Source organism: Populus euphratica, unplaced genomic scaffold (genome assembly GCF_000495115.2).
Source record: "Populus euphratica unplaced genomic scaffold, PopEup_1.0 scaffold101.1, whole genome shotgun sequence".
NCBI lineage: Eukaryota > Viridiplantae > Streptophyta > Magnoliopsida > Malpighiales > Salicaceae > Populus > Populus euphratica.
The window spans coordinates 684,773-696,179 of NW_011499894.1; positions in this window are offsets into that span (position 1 = coordinate 684,773).

An 11,407-nucleotide genomic window follows, 5' to 3' on the forward strand; every position below is an offset into this window, starting at 1 on the left:
CCCCACGCCCGCTCCTGCCATGGCCAAGAGGCAGGAAGGAAGTGGGCATTATCCTGGTTAAATATAAACGTGGAACTTTAGGGCTGGCCAAAACATAAAGAATGGGGTTGACAGCTGAAACAGCAAACCCTAGAAAGGATTTCTCCCCCACCTGTTCAATCTGTACAATAACTAGAAACTGGGAAAGGGACTCTTGGACCCCCACATGAAAATCTCCAAGTCCATATTCCCCCCCGCCCCCCCAAACTAGGGTTCCATTCTACGAGAACGAATCAAGATCGCTAAAAACCATGCTATATATCGCAAGATCTCTATCTCTCCACCATCCCCTTTATCCCAAGAATTTAATGAACTCTGATCTTTTAACTAAATAGATGCTTCATCAGATTCCAAGCCAAAAACCTCTTACCGCAATTTCGGCTGACGAATTTCTGTATTCCGTACAAGGGTTACCCATCCCTTCAAGAAATGGGTGACCCTTCAATTTTTTATCTGTTGCTTGGAAGTTTCAAATTGATAAAATTCCCCTTTTATGTTAAAATAGATGCTCTCCTAACATGTAGACTTGGCAACCGTCGCTTTGAATAGGTGTAGGTGGTACTGGTCTAGGTACCTCACAAACTTCAGGCAGCATAAGAGTTGATCGTGAAAAAGCAAAAAATAATAATTTTAAATCACGCACGCTAGCCACTGATCTATTTATTGAACATTATTTAAAGGTAAGAATGAGCATAATTAGCATTCCACCCCCCCAACGGGAGTAGGATTCCTATATTTATCCTCTATATATCTGAACATTTTTTTTAGGTTTAGATTCAAGAGCTCTGGAGGAAGAGGGACGTGGATGCCGGCCAATAATGGATCCAGATTTTATGAAGTGATTGAGGGAGGCAGCAGATGGGGTAATCTTACTTTTAAGCATACATTTATTAAATTGGATCTGATCAGATAAATTGACGTGAAAATCTATAATTTAAAATTTAATTTGAGCCAAGTTTTTAGTTACATTAAGAAAAAATTAATCTGATAAAATACAATTAGCTAAATAGGATTGATCCATGACCTGAATGGTTAAATCTATTTTTTTATAAACTAAAATAAATAATTTTTTTATAAAACAATTTATGTAAATTAACTTGGTGACATGTACGTTAACTTGATAGCCCAAATATCTTTTTTTTTTTTCATGTAATTCCATGAACCAAGTCTAGCAACCATGCTTGAGGGCGACTTCAGAAATTTCTCAATCTTTAGAGGGCCATGGCCGTTTCCCGCGTCCTATAAATCCATAATTGATACCTGTTGAGTTATCAATTCTTTAGAGAAATAACACATACCTTTTTAGACAATGATTGCGTTTATAGGTGATGCACTGAAAATAATGATTGAATAAATTTACCAAAAAAAAAAAAACACAGCTTATTTTTACGACAAGCATCAAAGTGTAACAAGCACTGTTACGCAATCTAAATTTATGACTTGCCGAATGTAATAAAAGATGGATGCAATAATTGTACGATAGAAGGAACACAACAGAGAGGTCACATGGGAAAATTAGGTGAACTTATGAAAGTGGGTCTAGACACCTGAATTTTATTGCCATATGACTTGTGTTATTATTAAAATTAAATTGATCATAATTTAATAGGACCACACATCCCCAATAATAATAATAAAAAAATAAACATAGCCCATTTATGGGAAGCAAGATTAGGCATACCGTGTATCGTTGGGTATGATATTGTTAAACGACCTAAATCATTGAGGAGAGTCAAACCATAAATTAAGCAGTAATGAAAGCACAATCAATTAGGGAGTTCCCTGACAGAAGGACGAGGAAGCGGCGATCTTCACTAACTCGAAGATCCGAGCTTTGATCATGTCAATATTCTGCTGCTAACTTGTGATCTTTTAACCACGACTACAACAACTTCGAAGCCTGCAGCTAGTATATATTATCTTAGCAAATACTTCCTTATCTAGCTTATAAACTTATAAGGTTAGCTGACCAAAGGCTTAATTTCAAAAGTCAACCAAAAAAACAATGGTAATGTGTTGCCTTTAAATATATTGGGTGGTTCAAAATAATGAGTAAAGAACTTTTCGATGAAGGGAAGATTCAATGAATCTGATGTTGTTGGTGCTCATCATTGTCATTATAATAAGCAATTGATAAAACCCTCTTATAGAATATATATAGATATATCTCAAAATCAGCTCTCTCCCCATCCTTTCTCTAAAATATTTGTTAAATGATAATTAAGCTTAATTTAAATATATAACACATTCAAAACATTTCCATAAAACTGCATTTTCCACACCTTCTCTGCCAAAAGTCAAGCAAAAGCAAAAAAGACGAATATATAGACTCCATTTCGTATGCCTTATGAGTCAACTTTTAATTTTGAGTGATAATTTAAAAGTTATTCTCATAAATAATTTACCTAAAATAAGTTAAAATGCCGTAAAAGAAAATTTGATAAAAAAATTCAAATAAACTTTTTGAATAAAATATGTAATATAATTCATAAACCAAAGATTAAAAAAACATTATTTTTTAATTAAAACAAAATTTTGAGTTGTCTCGCATGGACATCCTGAGATTTTCCAATAAATACCTGGTAAGTCGGAGCTTGCATCTTAAATTATACTTCATACAAAATGCATATGGATCTAACTTGAAAATTGGTATATTAATAATTATTGCAAGGAGATAATATTTACTATATGTATTGGATATTAAATTAGATTGATAAAAGGCGAAAAGGAAAGAAGGCGGTATACGTGATTGAATACATGTAAGCTGGGGCCAGACAACAGTACCGAGCCTATGTACAATCCTCCAGTCTTCTTACGTCTGCATCGACCATGAAGCTGCGGCACACCAGTGTTTTCTTCTGCAACTCGAAATGGATCAAGCAAAAACAGTAAATTCATTTTTCTTTGTGTTATAATTAACAATATATAGAATACATTGCCTTCACCGGGGGCCTAATCTGCAGTAACTATTTTTTTTCTTGGTAAGCCAAGAGCGATTATATAGAGAAAGAGAGAGCACCAAGGGGGATAATTTGCAGTAATTATTAGAACCAATCTAGCTAACGAGAAATGCTAGAAATGTAGATGTAGGAAACACTATGCCGTAGCAGAGAGTTTGGATATATACAAGTACTGCTCTTAGGGGATGTAGATAAACTTTCTTAAGCAAATCTCTAAAACAAAAACAAAAATGTAATTAAGATTAATCACATAAGTTGTTATTTTATTATGGATATAAGTTTTTCACTATGATCGACAATACAAGTAAATTAATTATCTTGTATGAATGTGATATATATTATCGTATCAATGGTAGGTTTGAGGATCATGATTTTTTTTTTTATCATCAATATATTTTTATTGAAACAAGAATTGATAAAAACAAATGCGAGTCAATGCCATACGTGTCCTGCCAAAAATGTTTAAAGTTCTGGTAAGCAAATTTCTTAAATCAAAATAGCATATCTATAAGCTAGCTGATCATGTGTTCTTTTCGAACTGGAATTAGGGTTTCCTTTTGCATACATTGTCATTTTCAGGTTGGAAATGTTGACTTTGCCAAAGATAGGAGTTGGTGAAGATCACACCCACTTGAATGGTCTTAATAAGACACATATCATATGATTTAAGAAATTTATTTCACTTTACGTGTACCTAATCCAAATATTGTGTATTTTTCTCCCATTAATTTATGTTTATTGGATTGTCTTTCTAGGAGAGGGAATTGAAGTGGGGTTCAGGACGAACCAAAAACTATAAACAAATAAATTTCAAATCTTAGTACTTCTGGACATTGTAAGAGTTCTTTGTTTCTCTCGTTCTCTTTCTTTATCAATATTGCTAAACAAAAAAACTGCTTCGATAATGACAGCATTTTAGAAATAGTTATTTTTAAATAGATAATGTACTCCATCCATACATATAAATAATACATAATATAACTAAAAATTATTTGTTTATTTTTTTTTACAAAAAACAATGTATCATAAATAATTTATAATCATATTTACCATTTGAAATTTACCAATTAACACAGAGAAAAGGTTTGATATTTGACAAAACATCATTATCGAAATGTCATGTAAGAATTTTGTGATCGTTTTGTCATAATTTCAGGTTGGTATCCAAATCTTAACATCTTCATACACACACATAAGTTATTAACATAATTTTTTTTTTAATTTCATCATCATTATTACTTTTCCAAAATCTACTTTAAAATTTATATGTTATATGTTGAAAAAACAAAGCTAAATCTTTGTATATGTTGGTATATTATAAATAAAAAAATTGATGAAACATGATATATTTGCGAATCAAGATTTCCACTTGAATTATAAACCTCTTCAATGTCTGTACAAAGCAAAAGGATCAAACTAATCTCATTTCTTAGATACCTATCAAAGTCATCTAAATAAATAACACATTGCAAATCCCTAAAGCTTTGATGGTATTCTAAAAAGAACAAACAAAAATATCATGAAAGAAAGTTTTCTTTTCTTAACTGACAGACTGAATATCAAAGAGTATTTTTTTCTAAGTAACCATTTGTATCTTTATATAAACAAAGTGTCATAAGCTTATTAAGACTCTTTCAAATAAAAATCCTATGTTAAGTTGGCTTTCCAAACTTAATCATTATAAAACTAGAATTTATTCCCCAAACAAAATAACTTTATGAACAATTATCTACATTTCTCACTTATATATATTAGGCATTCTAAACCATAACCTCATCTTTATAATGAGATAATTCTTTTGCTCTTCTTTTTATGCGAGAAATGAAACATGCGACAAAAAAAAAGTACATGAGAGTAATGTTATATTAAACCACTATGAAAACTAAGCAATATCACAATAAATATCTCGTTTATACCACAAACTAAGTTATTAACATATTTTTTTTTTTAATTTCATCATCATTATTACTTTTCCAAGTTCAAGAATAAATCTACTTTAAAATTTATATGTTATATGTTGAAAAAACACAGCTAAATCTTTGTATATATTGATATATTATAAATAAAAGAATTGATAAAACATAATATATTTGCGAACCAAGATTTCCACTTGAATTATGAACCTCTTCAATGTCTATACGAACCAAAAGATCAAACCAATCTCATTTCTTAGATAGCTATCAAAGTCACCTAAATAAATAACACATTGTAAATCCCTAAAACTTTGATGGTATTCTAAAAAGAACAAACAAAAATATTATGAGAGAGAGTTTTCTTTTCTTGACCGACAGATTGAATATCAAAGAGTATTTTTTTTCTAGTAATCATTTGTATCCTTATATAAACAAAGTGTCATAAGCTTATTAAGACTCTTTCAAATAAAAATCCTATGTTAAGTTGGCTCTCCAAACTTAATCATGATAAAACTAGAATTTATTCCCCAAACAAAATAACTTTATGGACAATTATCTACATTTCTCACTTGTATATATCAGGCATTCTCAACCATAACCTCATCTTTATAATGAGATAATTCTTTTGCTCTTCTTTCAATGTGAGAAATGAAACATGCAACAAAATAAGAAAAGCACATGAGTGTAATGTTATATTAAACCACTATGAAACTAAACAATATCATAATAAATATCTCGTTTATACCACAAACTAAATAATCATACTAGATCAAGTATCTTTAATCCCTCTTAGATAATTTCAAGAGCTATGTATTATCTCTCATTATATGTCTTTGTACTCATGATCATGTTAAATACATTTATTTAACATAATCGCCAAGGCAATAAGTCATAAATTATTAGTGTGATTCAAATATGTATTTATTAGTCCCTAATATCAATTAATTTTGACTTCATCGCTTTCCTGGTCATGCTTCATTGAACTGTGTAATTTATAACCCTAGAATAAAATGCTAAATTAGCAACATTAAATTCCCATATCATAACATAGTTTTAAGTCCTAAAGGATATAATTATGGATTTAAAAAAGAACCATATGACTCACACAATGATGAAGATGGGATCAATTATATCACTTTATTTTATGGTTGACTTAGCATATACAACATGATTTTATATGCTATGGTAGAGCTCTCACTATAAGAAATGTCACGCTTATACACGATACAAATCTTGGTTTAAAAGTTATAAAAGCTTGTAACCCGAGTATCTCAAAACAAGCACTCTTTTAATACATTTTTGAGATTCTCATATTTGATTATTGACACGACTAAAAGGTTGATGAATTCTCATATTTGATTATGTAATTGGATTTACAGAGAAGCGAACATCTCCATTTTTAACTTATAAGTCTCATCTTAGCTCTAACTAAAGAGACATAAAATCAAAAAGTATTTTCTTGCTAACTAGCTAAATGCTAGTATATCATAAATATTATAAAAAATACACTTTATGATAGGAATATGTCTCTCCCCACTCGCTTTCTCAGTGTTAGGGAAATTTCCCGTATGAAAAGGGCAATCATTACTTAATGACATTTATACTTATATGATAATGCACACTAATTCAAATTAATAACATTTACACAAGAAAAATACTCTTGGGAGAGGTTTGGTAAATAAATCAACAACAATCTCATGAGTAGAGATATGTTTATGATAATTTAAATATGCACAATGATGTCTCAAATAAAATGGTATTTGATATTAGTATACTTTGATTTGCGATGATTCTTGGAGTCCCTTGTATAAGCTATTGCAAAAGTGTTGCCATGATAAATAATGACAATATCATATGAATGTATCGTAACATTCAAGCTCTGTAAGAATTGTCTAAACTAGATTGCTTATTGGACAATTGTTATGCAAGTAATGTATTCTAATTTCATCACAGGCAGGGAGACACAAGAATAATTTTTAATACATTTTGAAATGCCCCACCTCCTATAATAAAAGCATATCCTGAGGTGGATTTTCTTTTATCATTATTAGTAGATATATCAAAATTATTTATCCAATAAATCTAAGATTGTCACCAAGATAGTATAAGAAAAGACTTATTCTTCCTTTTAGATATCAAAAAATCCCTTTTGCATGAAGTGGAAAAACCATTGACGATTAATAATGATTTTGTAAAGATTCACAGTATTTTGAACATTGATTCCTGATCTATTTTATCTAAGTCAACTAATTTGATAGTGACATCAAACCAAAGGGCAGTAGAGTGTAAGGATATCACTTTCAATGATCGACAACAATAACAACAATATAGATGGATGGATGGCCAAAACTCAAGCATGAGTTCTTTCTAACCCGAGGAAACTAATGTAGAAAATTTGTTCTTAACACATAGTTTTATATTAACAAATATATATTTCAATCTAACCAGTATGTCATATTGGAATTTTTTTAGAAGATTACCTAGGTCTTGTTTTTTTTAAGGTTAAAATTTTATAACAATCAAACATTAGAAAGGCTTTACAATAATACCCATAAGTTAGTTATTGTTCAAGATTTGCTATAATTTCCTAGTTGTTTTAATATATTTTTTCCTTTTGGATTAGAACTATTTTATTATTTTTTCTAGTTTATTCTCATTTTGTTTATGACTTTTATTGTTTTCTTTTATTTTTGAGTTTCTTCGAGTTTTTAGATTTATTTATAGAATTTTAAACCTTCTAGAAAGGTAGGCTACTTAAAAACAAAATATTTAGTAATAAAATTTTAAATTTAAATTTTTGTGTGATGCCAATTAAACATAATTATATGTTTTTATGCTTGATATTTTTCTTATGTTGTTTCGATCTACATTACTCTTTCATTTGATATAAAATCGTGATTAATCAACTTTCTAAGAGTTCTATTCTTTACACTTTCACAAAAATTATTCCTATATAAATTAGTTTTTTTTAAGATAGTGGTTAAATCTTAAGCTTAATTATTACTTATTTTGGGGGTTAAATTTTTACCTAGGAGGTTGAAATTTAACCTCCCAAGTTTTATTATTATTTCACTTATTTTTTACATTAAAATACATAATCAAACCATTTTAATTTCTTCCTCTCCAGTCATTGTTAATATTTTTCTCATTTCTTCTAACACCAATTTATTCAATTTTTTAATGCACCAAATATTATTTTATTATGAGCACTCTCATATCAAATGTCACTTTACAATATTCTTTGACATATCTCATGTAACTGGATTTATAGAGAAGCGAACATCTCTATTTTTAACTTATAACTCTCATTTTAGCTCTAACTAAGGAGATATAAAATCAAAAAGTATTTTCTTGCTAACTAGCTAAGTGCTAGTATATCATAAACATTATAGAAAATATACTTTATGATAGGAATATGTCTTTCCCCACTCGCTTTCTCAGCGTTAGGGAAATTTCCCGTATGAAAAAGACAATCAGTACTTAATGACATTTACACTTATATGATAGTGCACACTAATTCAAATTAACAATATTTACACAAGCAAAATACTCTTGAGAGAGGTTTAGTAAATGGATCAACAACAATCTCATGAGTAGAGATATGTTTATGATAATTTAAATATGCACAATGATGTCTCAAATAAAATGGTATTTGATATCAGTATACTTTGATTTGCGATGATACTTGGAGTCCCTTGTATAAGCTACTGCAAAAGTGTTGCCACGATAAATAATGACAATATCATATGAATGTACCGTAACATTCAAGCTCTGTAAGAATTGTCTAAACTGGATTGCTTATTTGATAATTATTGTGCAAGTAATGTATTCTGATTTCATCACAGGCAGGTAGACATTTAATTGTCCAAATTTCAAACTATGGGCAGTGAAAAAAAAAAAAACTACTCTCGAGATATTAAATTTGCGTATAAAATTGAAAAGTTCAAATCTTAAGTCTAATATATTTTTACTTGACAATGTGTCCAATCATAATAATAAAAAGTGTACGTTCTTCACACCTTAACTATAACGCACACCTCACCAAAATGGGGTCATTTCATTTGAACTTTTTTGAAATATTAGTGTGTTTAAACTAAAGAACTGTCAAATGTTGAGGGTCCTTCCGTACGGGTGTGCTGGGCAATCGTGGCTAAAATAATGTTTGTTTAATTTTAATTTTAATTTTTTTTAATATTTTGATAAGTCAAAAATAAATTTTAAAAGTCAAAAAATATTATTTTAATCTATTTCTAAATAAAAAAAATATTTTAAAATAAAACTCCTACTATATTTTTTTAAACAGGCATTATATATGTGTGTGTATAATAATATGATTAACAATGCTTTTTAAAAGTATTTTTTCATAAAAAATATATTAAAACATTTTTTTAATTTTAATATCAATATAAAAACATATAAAAATCAATGAGTTTAATATTTTTCAACGAAAAAAAACTAATTTGATAAATATTTTGAAAAACACTCTAAATTGTTCCTCGATTGTTTCATGTTATTGCTATGAGCATCAGCATGTTGAGCAAAAAAATTAATTAATTTGGTGTTACTACGAATGATTAAGAACTATTAGAAAAAAGAAAGACCGAAGAAGTTGGAGCCCAAATCGTTCGCTCGGCATCCAGAAATATAAAACAATCCTTGGGTGTTCGATAAAGAAAGAAGAAGAAAAAGACTAGGTCCCTTTTGAGATTTTTTAATACTATCATCAGTAACAATAATTTTTTCAGTTTTTCTCTCACATTGAGAAAACAAACAACCATCTCTCTCTCTGTCCCCCTCTGTCCCCCTCCCTCCCTCTCTCTCTCACACACACCATGAAGAAAACAGCCACCTCTCTCTCTCTCTCTCTCTCTCTCTCTCTCTCTCTCTCTCTCTCTCTCTCTCTCTCTATATATATATATATATATATATATATAGTTTATTTTTTAATAATTTATAATACTTGGTTTAACATATTAAATTTTATAAATTATTTTAATTTTTTATTGAATTATTTTAACATTATGATATAAGTTGCGAGTTTATTAGATTAACCTACTTAATTCAAGTTTTTTAATTAATATTTTTATATATTTTATAGTTCAATGTTTAATTAATTAGACAATAGATTTCATAATTTATTTATTTATTTTATTTGTGATTATTTAAATCTCATGACCCTAGACGCGAATTTAGTGAAGTAACTTAGTTGACTCAGGTACAAATTTATTTATTTTAATTTCATCCATCAATATTGGGTTAATTAAGAATTAAACTTTATAATTTGTTTTAGATTAATTAAGAATCAAACTTTATAATTTGTTTTAATTTATTTTTTATGATACTATTTTGATCTAATGATTCGAGTCACAAGTTTGATCAATTATCCAAAGCTTATAATGTTTTTTTTTATAAGGCTATCATGATCTTATGATATAAATCATGAATTTGACAAATTAACTCAGGTTGATTAAAATCAATTCAATATATTTTCGTTTCAATAATTAGAAAAAGTTGTCAACTTAAATATTTTTTAGTCATGCTATATTTTTATCAATATTCTAACTTATTTTTGGATTCACAAAATCAATCGGGTTACATTAAATCAACCCGTTATATTATTAATTTTTTTTTATAGTAAACAAGTTAAAAATACTTAAATATTTTTTTAATTTTAAAAAATTGATCGAAATCACAACATAACATATCGTAGTTCAATAGTCTAATTAAAAAATATCAAGTCTACTTGTGAAGTTATTATGTCCCAAGATATACTTTATTATTCATTACAACAGTGTAATTACTATTTTCCTCTTGTCTATTAAATATTTTAACACGGTATTAGAGATAAGGAAATCTTTTTATCTTTACATAAAATGTTTTTTTGTTGAATGAATGAAGTTATGTTGGTAATTTTGTTTTTAAAAGCACAATCAAATTACTCATTTAACCTTTGAATAAAATATATCTTTTACTTAAGGGCTTTTTTGTATTTTTATTTTTTTATAGGATAATGTAATTACTTTTATACCCTTAAATACAAAACCACTTAGACTTTTATATAAGGGCTTTTTTTGTCATTTTACTTTGCTTTTGTTGTAAATTTTAAAGGTAAACAAGAGCATTGTTATTTATTGAATATAATTAAAAAAAAACCTTGTTGTCGTATATGAGTGACCTCTGTTTTTTTAGGTAGAGCATGAGAGGCTATCCAACTATCAAATACCTCATTTTAGAGAAGTGTTTAAAAGGTTTTGGCGTCCTCAACTCAATGAGGTGGCCTGGGCCACCATTCACAGTGGTTCTGTGCCTACTGTCATACCTTCCAATTTCTCTCTTCTAACCTATATTTTCATACCAATCTTTTAAAAATTCAAGAAAAATCTTTTAATTTGTTGGTACATTAGATTTGGTACCTTTTCTTCTTATATGAGTGACCTCTGTTTTTTTATGTAGAGCATGAGAGGCTATGCAACTATCAAATACCTCATTTTAGAG